General features: G+C 56.8%; 2 non-coding genes across 2 annotated transcripts; both read right to left on the bottom strand.

The window, feature by feature from the left end:
* Positions 1-819: 819 nt before the first annotated feature.
* LOC138352774 (5.8S ribosomal RNA) lies at positions 820-981 on the bottom strand. The gene has a single exon (XR_011222865.1). It is a non-coding gene; the product is annotated as a 5.8S ribosomal RNA (ribosomal RNA).
* A 648-nt stretch (positions 982-1,629) lies between these two features.
* Positions 1,630-3,501, bottom strand: LOC138352797 (small subunit ribosomal RNA). Its single transcript, XR_011222868.1, has one exon. It is a non-coding gene; the product is annotated as a small subunit ribosomal RNA (ribosomal RNA).
* Positions 3,502-10,000: the final 6,499 nt, after the last annotated feature.

The following is a 10,000-nucleotide window of genomic DNA, read 5'->3' as shown; positions in this document are numbered from 1 at the left end:
CTGATGATGCCACGGCTGTTACTGTCCCCCAGCCAACGCACTGAAAATCCGAATTTGGCCGTCTGACGGCTTGCGCCAGACACGCCGTCACTTCGGTTTCAGCAAGCGTTGCTTATAGGCCCCACAACTGTGGCAGCGGCTACCACTAGGGTGCACACATGCCAACGAAATTGTAACAATAATAATAACAACAGTAGTAGTATAGCACTACTTCTGTGCGCACACGCCTCTCTCTCATACATGCACCTGTGTACTGGTGTAATTTACTCGTTCATGAGCGTTATTGGCACCATTTCTTCTCTCTCTCGAATTCTGCTAGGCCAAAGTAAATGAAATCCGGTTGAGTCGGTCCGTAGAGAGTGTGTGTGATAGGCGGGAGGTTCCTCAAGCGTTCAATTTCCCTGGCACACTACTACCTCTGGACGGCGACGCATGGCATGTCGCTTCCGACCCGGTCCTCTAGCCATACCCTTGTGTTGTGCCATCCAGTCCACGGAGGGGTGGAAACTGGCGGCTTTGCTTGCTGCACGTCTGTGGGACAATCGGATCCGCAGCAGACGTCGAGTGTTTTCTCACTCAAAGGGCGGCAGGCCTCTGTTGCAGAAATAGGACGAAAAGCGTCTTTCTTTCACAGCATGATGAGGTGTGCTAGGGGCTCGTTTGTCAAATATTAGGGGGACTCCCGGTTTGCCTCCTGCCTTCTCATTCGGGGGGCAGTGGCGGGCGTCGTTCCCCAGAGCAGGCCAAAGCGCATCGTTGAGCCTGCCAAAGAGCAGAATATGGAGGCCGCAACAGCTACTCGCCCGATGGATGTTATTCCGACCCTCGCGCAGGAGTGGCGACAGTACACATATCAGGACTGCCGCCGCAATGTGCGTTCGACTTGTCGATGTATCTGGTATTCTTGCGATTCACATACCGACACGCAGTTAGCTGCGGTCTTCATCGACCCACGAGCCAAGTGATCCACCGTTAAGAGTTGTATATGTTTTTATTAAGGCCTGTCGGCCGTCTATCACTCCATCATAGGAGGACGTAATGTATGGGGGGTTTGATAGGGCTGGTAAGAGCCCGACTTTGGTTAGAAGACACATAAAATGCTTTTTTTCTCTCTCCCCTTTTTCCTCCTCTGCCGCACACGTACATTTACGTTTACAGTAGAGTGAAGGCGGGGAGGGAGGGGGCCCACTGGGAAGCGTGTCAAGGAAAACCCAGCACTAGACGCCGCCAGAGTAGCAGGCGCCGGCCCTGTCAACGAGAGGAGCAGTAGCGTCTTCGCCTGCTGCTTTCTCTCTATGGTGTGGGTGCCGGAAGCCACTGAGCGACCGGGGACAAGGAAGAAAGATGTCGGTGACGGGTGTCGCGAGCCCCAACAGATGACTCTAAAGCAGTATACGGCGCTAGGACTGTGACCTGCGCCGGTCGGACTGACTGACATGTCATGTCAGTCCGACATCACAGACCTGTTATTGTCTCACAGTGGGTGTTGATCTCCCCGCCGTTTATCCGCTTTCTCCTTTCCCACGGCAATTGGGTGCGGCTCCCAAGGCTACCCTTGCCTTCTTCGCATTGAAGAACACTCGAACGACGACGACGAGCCGATGGTTGCAGCTCTCGCGTCACAAACTGTAATGATCCTTCCGCAGGTTCACCTACGGAAACCTTGTTACGACTTTTACTTCCTCTAAATGATCAAGTTTGGACATCTTTCCGTCAGCTCGAGGCGAGAACCCCTTGCGCCGAGACGCGAGGGGTAGAACATCCAAGAGCGCCAGTCCGAAGGCCTCACTAAATCATTCAATCGGTAGTAGCGACGGGCGGTGTGTACAAAGGGCAGGGACGTAATCAGCGCAAGCTGATGACTTGCACTTACTGGGAATTCCTCGTTCATGGGAAACAATTGCAAGCCCCAATCCCTATCATGAAGGGGATTGAACGGGTTACCCGCTCCTCTCGGAGGGGGAGAACACGTTGATCTCTTCAGTGTAGCGCGCGTGCGGCCCAGAACATCTAAGGGCATCACAGACCTGTTATTGCTCAATCTCGTGCGGCTAGAATTGCCGCTAATCCCTCTAAGAAGAAGTTGCGAACTGGACACCAATTGCTGGAGATCCGTCGACTAGTTAATAGGCCAGAGTCTCGTTCGTTATCGGAATTAACCAGACAAATCGCTCCACCAACTAAGAACGGCCATGCACCACCACCCACCGAATCGAGAAAGAGCTCTCAATCTGTCAATCCTTCCGGTGTCTGGGCCTGGTGAGGTTCCCCGTGTTGAGTCAAATTAAGCCGCAGGCTCCACTCCTGGTGGTGCCCTTCCGTCAATTCCTTTAAGTTTCAGCTTTGCAACCATACTTCCCCCGGAACCCAAAGACTTTGGTTTCCCGGAAGCTGCCCGCCGGGTCATGGGAATAACGCCGGCGGATCGCTAGTTGGCATCGTTTATGGTTAGAACTAGGGCGGTATCTGATCGCCTTCGAACCTCTAACTTTCGTTCTTGATTAATGAAAACATCCTTGGCAAATGCTTTCGCAGTAGTTCGTCTTGCGACGGTCCAAGAATTTCACCTCTAGCGTCGCAGTACGAATGCCCCCGCCTGTTCCTATTAGTCATTACCTCAGGTTCCGAAAACCAACAAAATAGAACCGAGGTCCTATTCCATTATTCCATGCATAGACATTCAGGCCATTAAAGTAGCCTGCTCTGAGCACTCTAATTTTTTCAAAGTAAACGTGCCGGCCACTCGGGACACTCGATGAAGAGCACCCCGTGCGAGCCGGCGGGGCTAGTTAGCTGTTCGGAGCGTGACAGTAAGCACCAGGCGGTGTACCGTCAGTCCGGAACTGAGATCCAACTACGAGCTTTTTAACCGCAACAACTTTAATATACGCTATTGGAGCTGGAATTACCGCGGCTGCTGGCACCAGACTTGCCCTCCAATAGATCCTCGTTAAAGGATTTAAAGTGTACTCATTCCGATTGCGAGGCCTCGGATGAGTCTCGCATCGTTATTTTTCGTCACTACCTCCCCGTGCCGGGAGTGGGTAATTTGCGTGCCTGCTGCCTTCCTTAGATGTGGTAGCCGTTTCTCAGGCTCCCTCTCCGGAATCGAACCCTGATTCCCCGTTACCCGTTATAGCCATTGTAGGCGCATAACCTACAATCGAAAGCTGATAAGGCAGACACTTGAAGGATGCGGCGCCGGTGCGGAGACCGTGCGCTCAGCAAAAAGTTATTCAGATTCACCACGGGTGGGTTAACGGACCGAGGCCCGACCAGTTTTGAACTAATAAAAGCGCTCTTCCCTTGCGGTCAGAGACGTGATGCATGTATTAGCTCTAGAATTACCACAGTTATCCAAGTAAGTGGGTTTACAGATCCAATGAAACATAGCTGATTTAATGAGCCATTCGCGGTTTCGCCTTAACTCGGCTTGTACTTACACATGCATGGCTTAATCTTTGAGACAAGCATATGACTACTGGCAGGATCAACCAGGTAGCTCAACAGTACTACTGATATATAGTACACAAGACACACACACCCCTCGCTCCCCTCGGTTTTGCGTTTTAATCCTGCTTTGCAAGTTAAATCTCACTATGGACTCTCTAGCAGCCCGACAGTATGGCGTTATGTCGATACGTTAGACGAACAGAGGCGGAGGAGAGCAGTTACTCCGCGTGGACGAACGATCATAACTACCCCGCCGAGATTACTCCTGCTCGTCATTGTCGTCATTCAACACGGCAAGCTGGAAAAACAGGAGGAGGAGCAGTAGTAAGTGAGTAGGTGGTGGTGGTCTTTTTCGTTTTGGTAGGGACGCGAGTCTTATTTTCCTCGGCGTCACCCCTTTTATATGAAAGGAACCGTCGGAAATGCATCCGAGGTGCCGTGTGGTTTGTCGCCTCCTCGTTGGTGGAGAGAGGCGACGCCACAGTGTTTTTGTTCAGCCTTCCCATGACATGGAAGAAGGTTGGTGCTCTGTTCCCATGCACACAGACCGATCGATAGCTGACTCGATGTGCAGTCGTAGGCTGGAGAAGTGATCGCACGGAGATCGGAAGGAATCGTCGTGACACAATACAGAGGCGCTGCTTTGAAGGCCTCTCGAGCCTCACGACGTGCGCGATTACGGGCGCTCTCGCCTAATGCTACGTATGTCTAGCAGAATGCAAGTTCGCCTCGCGCACCGGACCCGAGATGCCGCAGCGTGTGCAGTGACAGTTCTCAGTTTGCATCGAGCATCGGGATCATGCTCTTGCGGGAAGGAGGATGATGGGGGGTTGTGTGGAGAGAGAGCTGCTGCCGAAACAAACTACTCACTCCAGGGAGGAATTGAAGGCAATTCTCGAGCCACACGACATGCGCGAGTTTCGCCGACCGTCTTCGCCCACTGTTACGTATGTCTAACACATGAACAAGATCGGTCGCACGCGCACACCGGACCCCGAGGTGCCTGGGCTCTGGAACCACACGACATGTGCGAGGAGGGCCGCCTTCGCCTGCAAGTTACGTATGTCTAACAAGACGCAATGGTCGGTCGCTCACACACCGGACTCCAAATACCTCAGCCTATGTGGCATTTGCCCCGCGACAGACAGGCAGGTTCCCCATTGGCGCCGGTGAACGAGAAGCAGTTCGCAACCGCACCGGAACCCAGAACCTGTGATCCAATCCCGCGACAGGCAAAACACCGTCTGGTTCCCCAATTACTCCGGTATACGTCTGCGGCAAACAGTTCGCTACCGCACCGGAACCGAGAACCAGCACCCTAACAGTGGGGGAAGAGAAAGGAGCCCACGCACCAAAACAATGGAATACATTTGCTCCTTCTCTCTGGCGACAACGAGACACAATGTCGCCAAGACGCCGGTAGTAGGTTCAGCCAGCCACCGAGTCTCCCCCTTTATATAGCTATATCTAACGTCCATGGAAGGCCATCTCGGACCACACGACATGCGCGAGTTTCGCCGACCGTCTTCGCCCACTGTTACGTATGTCTAACACATGAACAAGATCGGTCGCACGCGCACACCGGACCCGAGATGCCTGGCTCTGGAACCACACGACATGTGCAAGGAGGGCCGCCTTCGCCTAATGTTACGTATGTCTAACAGAACGCAATGGTCGGTCACTCACACACCGGACTCCAAATACCTCAGCCTATGTGGCATTTGCCCCGCGACAGACAGGCAGGTTCCCCATTGGCGCCGGTGAACGAGAAGCAGTTCGCAACCGCACCGGAACCCAGAACCTGTGATCCAATCCCGCGACAGGCAAAACACCGTCTGGTTCCCCAATTACTCCGGTATACGTCTGCGGCAAACAGTTCGCTACCGCACCGGAACCGAGAACCAGCGCCCTAACAGTGGGGGAAGAGAAAGGAGCCCACGTACCAAAACAATGGAATACATTTGCTCCTTCTCTCTGGCGACAACGAGACACAATGTCGCCAAGACGCCGGTAGTTGTCAGCCAGCCACCGAGTCTCCCCCTTTATATAGCTATATCTAATGTGCATGGAAGGCCATCTCGGACCACACGACATGCGCGAGTTTCGCCGACCGTCTTCGCCCACTGTTACGTATGTCTAACACATGAACAAGATCGGTCGCACGCGCACACCGGACCCGAGATGCCTGGCTCTGGAACCACACGACATGTGCAAGGAGGGCCGCCTTCGCCTAATGTTACGTATGTCTAACAGAACGCAATGGTCGGTCACTCACACACCGGACTCCAAATACCTCGGCATATGTACCCCGCGACAGGTAAAAGGCTGGTTCCCCATTTACTCCGGTAAACGTCTGCGGCAAACAGTTCGCTACCGCACCGGAACCGAGAACCAGCACCGTGGAATGGGGGAAGGGAAAGTAGCCAACGCACCAAAACAATGGAAAACATTTGCTCCTTCCCTCTGGCAACAACGAGACTTAGAATGTCGCCAAGACGCAGGTAGTTGTCAGTAGTCTCCCTCGCATGGTCCCCTAAGACAGCAGGTTACCCACGAGAAAGGTGCCACAGACACCAGGTCTCCCCTATATATATCGAATGGGTCAAGGTGATGTCGTCACTTCGTGCAAATTGAGCTCAAATGGTCGCCCAGCTCTCGCTGTGCTGTGGTCTAAGCACGAAAACCCCTGATGTACCATGTCCCAGTTCTGGAAAAAGGTACACTCAGGCGCTCGATTTCGGCCAGAATGCCGAACTTGCCTCCCAATTCCTTTCAGGTCTGAGAGCCTTGAAGGACAATAGGGTTACCGGACCAGGCACTTGCAAGGGAGTCAGGGTTACGTTTCGCCGTTTCGGTACCCTCCATCCGATTTGGACGAGATTGAAAACGGAAGCACTTGGGCCGGAGGCCGACGCGGGACTCTAGTCGCCGGGCCCGGCTCTAGCCCCTGGACCCGGGTTAAGTTGTGCCGTTTCCGTACCCCTCGTCCGATTTGGACGAGATTGAAAACAGAAGCACTTGGGTCGGAGGCCGACGCGGGACTCTAGTCCCCGGGCCCGGCTCTAGCTACTGGACCCGGCTGGCAAAACGTAACTTCGGCGCCCTCCGTCTGATTTCCGCGAGACTGAAAACGCAAACGCCCAACCGGAAGCACACCGCTGGGCTTTAGTCCCTGGGTCCGGCTCTAGCTCTGGGGCCCGGCTAGCCGCTGTTAACTTCGGCACCCGCCGTCTGATTTCGACGAGACTGAAAACGCCAGCTCTGCCGGCAAAGACGGCTACTCAACAATAGCCGATGGGCTCGGCTCTAGCTCCGGGACCCGGCTCGCCGCTGGTATCTTCGGCGCCTGCCGTCCGATTTCCGCGGGGCCGACCACGCCAGCACCCGCATCCAAAGTAGGTTACCCGGCAGTAGCCGACAAATCCGGCTCTAGCTCCTGGACCCGGCTGGCCACTGGTAAATTCGGCACCCGCCGTCCGATTTCCGCGGGACTGAACACACCTTCTTCCTGCATCGGAGGAAGGTACTCGTCAATAGCCGTTGGGCCCGGCTCTAGCCACTGGACCCTGGTCTCCGGTGGTAACTTCTTCGGCGCCACCGGCCCAATTCGACCAGACCCGAGCTGACGACAGGGAGAAAGGCACACTCGCTCAGGTAACTTTGTTGGAGAACATATCCCGGCTCCCGACGACACCGGCAACGCTCGCATGCTACACGAGAAACACTGCTGGCGCGACCGCCACACACCGGGCAGGAGCAGGCCGTCACGCCAGGCCAGGCATTCTCTGTGCCGGAGCATTGCCGGAGACTGGACGAGGTCCAGCGGGTAAACGGCGGGAGTAAGCCTCTCGCCTAACCGTCCAGGTTTGCACCTCCCTCCCCCCATCTCCGGTTTCCTCCCTGCCCTCAGCCGCCTGACAGGACTCTCTCGACGCCACACCGAGCCACAGTGGGTCGTCTCGCCATTCTCTCTTGGTGCCACACCATGGACGGATCCTAGCCCGCCATTTGAGGTCGAATCTCCGTTTTCGGCGACCCACCTTAACACCCCCCCTCCCCTCACCCATCCAGAGCCCATCCCCACCCCCTACCCCCCCAAGTCCTCGTCTCTGCTTTTCCTTCCTGCCCTCAGCCACCTGAAAGATCTACTCGACGGTTTCACCGAGCCACAGTGAGGTCGTCTCTCAATTTCCTCCCTGTCCCCAGCCGCCTCACAGCACTCTCTCGACGACGCACCCAGCCCTCAGTGGGGTCGTCTCTCCGTTTCCTCCCTGCCCTCAGCCGCCTCACAGGACTCTCTCGACGCCGCACCGAGCCCTCAGTGGGTCGTCTCTCCGTTTCCTCCCTGTGCTCATCCGCCTCACAGGACTCTCTCGACGCCTCACCCTGCCACAGTGGGTCGTCTCTCCGTTCTGTCTCTGTGTCGGATCAGGGACGGATCCTTGCCCGCCATTTGAGGTCGAATCTCCGTTTTCGGCGACCCACCTTAACACCCCCCCTCCCCTCACCCATCCAGAGCCCATCCCCACCCCCTACCCCCCCAAGTCCTCGTCTCTGCTTTTCCTTCCTGCCCTCAGCCACCTGAAAGATCTACTCGACGGTTTCACCGAGCCACAGTGAGGTCGTCTCTCAATTTCCTCCCTGTCCCCAGCCGCCTCACAGCACTCTCTCGACGACGCACCCAGCCCTCAGTGGGGTCGTCTCTCCGTTTCCTCCCTGCCCTCAGCCGCCTCACAGGACTCTCTCGACGCCGCACCGAGCCCTCAGTGGGTCGTCTCTCCGTTTCCTCCCTGTGCTCATCCGCCTCACAGGACTCTCTCGACGCCTCACCCTGCCACAGTGGGTCGTCTCTCCGTTCTGTCTCTGTGTCGGATCAGGGACGGATCCTTGCCCGCCATTTGAGGTCGAATCTCCGTTTTCGGCGACCCACCTTAACACCCCCCCTCCCCTCACCCATCCAGAGCCCATCCCCACCCCCTACCCCCCCAAGTCCTCGTCTCTGCTTTTCCTTCCTGCCCTCAGCCACCTGAAAGATCTACTCGACGGTTTCACCGAGCCACAGTGAGGTCGTCTCTCAATTTCCTCCCTGTCCCCAGCCGCCTCACAGCACTCTCTCGACGACGCACCCAGCCCTCAGTGGGTCGTCTCTCCGTTTCCTCCCTGTCCTCAGCCGCCTCACAGCACTCTCTCGACGGCGCACCGAGCCCTCGGTGGGTCGTCTCTCCGTTTCCTCCCTGTGCTCATCCGCCTCACAGGACTCTCTCGACGCCTCACCCTGCCACAGTGGGTCGTCTCTCCGTTCTGTCTCTGTGTCGGATCAGGGACGGATCCTAGCCCGCCATTTGAGGTCGAATCTCCGTTTTCGGCGACCCACCTTAACACCCCCCCTCCCCTCACCCATCCAGAGCCCATCCCCACCCCCTACCCCCCCAAGTCCTCGTCTCTGCTTTTCCTTCCTGCCCTCAGCCACCTGAAAGATCTACTCGACGGTTTCACCGAGCCACAGTGAGGTCGTCTCTCAATTTCCTCCCTGTCCCCAGCCGCCTCACAGCACTCTCTCGACGACGCACCCAGCCCTCAGTGGGGTCGTCTCTCCGTTTCCTCCCTGCCCTCAGCCGCCTCACAGGACTCTCTCGACGCCGCACCGAGCCCTCAGTGGGTCGTCTCTCCGTTTCCTCCCTGTGCTCATCCGCCTCACAGGACTCTCTCGACGCCTCACCCTGCCACAGTGGGTCGTCTCTCCGTTCTGTCTCTGTGTCGGATCAGGGACGGATCCTAGCCCGCCATTTGAGGTCGAATCTCCGTTTTCGGCGACCCACCTTAACACCCCCCCTCCCCTCACCCATCCAGAGCCCAACCCCTCCCCCTACCCCCCCAAGTCCTCGTCTCTGCTTTTCCTTCCTGCCCTCAGCCACCTGAAAGATCTACTCGACGGTTTCACCGAGCCACAGTGAGGTCGTCTCTCAATTTCCTCCCTGTCCCCAGCCGCCTCACAGCACTCTCTCGACGACGCACCCAGCGCTCAGTGGGGTCGTCTCTCCGTTTCCTCCCTGCCCTCAGCCGCCTGACAGGACTCTCTCGACGCCGCACCGAGCCCTCAGTGGGTCGTCTCTCCGTTTCCTCCCTGCCCTCAGCCGCCTCACAGGACTCTCTCGACGCCTCACCCTGCCACAGTGGGTCGTCTCTCCGTTCTGTCTCTGTGTCGGATCAGGGACGGATCCTAGCCCGCCATTTGAGGTCGAATCTCCGTTTTCGGCGACCCACCTTAACACCCCCCCTCCCCTCACCCATCCAGAGCCCAACCCCACCCCCCACCCCCCCAAGTCCTCGTCTCTGCTTTTCCTTCCTGCCCTCAGCCACCTGAAAGATCTACTCGACGGTTTCACCGAGCCACAGTGAGGTCGTCTCTCAATTTCCTCCCTGTCCCCAGCCGCCTCACAGCACTCTCTCGACGACGCACCCAGCCCTCAGTGGGGTCGTCTCTCCGTTTCCTCCCTGCCCTCAGCCGCCTGACAGGACTCTCTCGACGCCGCACCGAGCCCTCAGT

The sequence above is a fragment of the Procambarus clarkii genome, chromosome 5 (assembly GCF_040958095.1).
Source record: "Procambarus clarkii isolate CNS0578487 chromosome 5, FALCON_Pclarkii_2.0, whole genome shotgun sequence".
NCBI lineage: Eukaryota > Metazoa > Arthropoda > Malacostraca > Decapoda > Cambaridae > Procambarus > Procambarus clarkii.
Note: the sequence above shows the minus strand (reverse complement) of the source record. Positions and strands in the feature narration are given on the sequence as shown.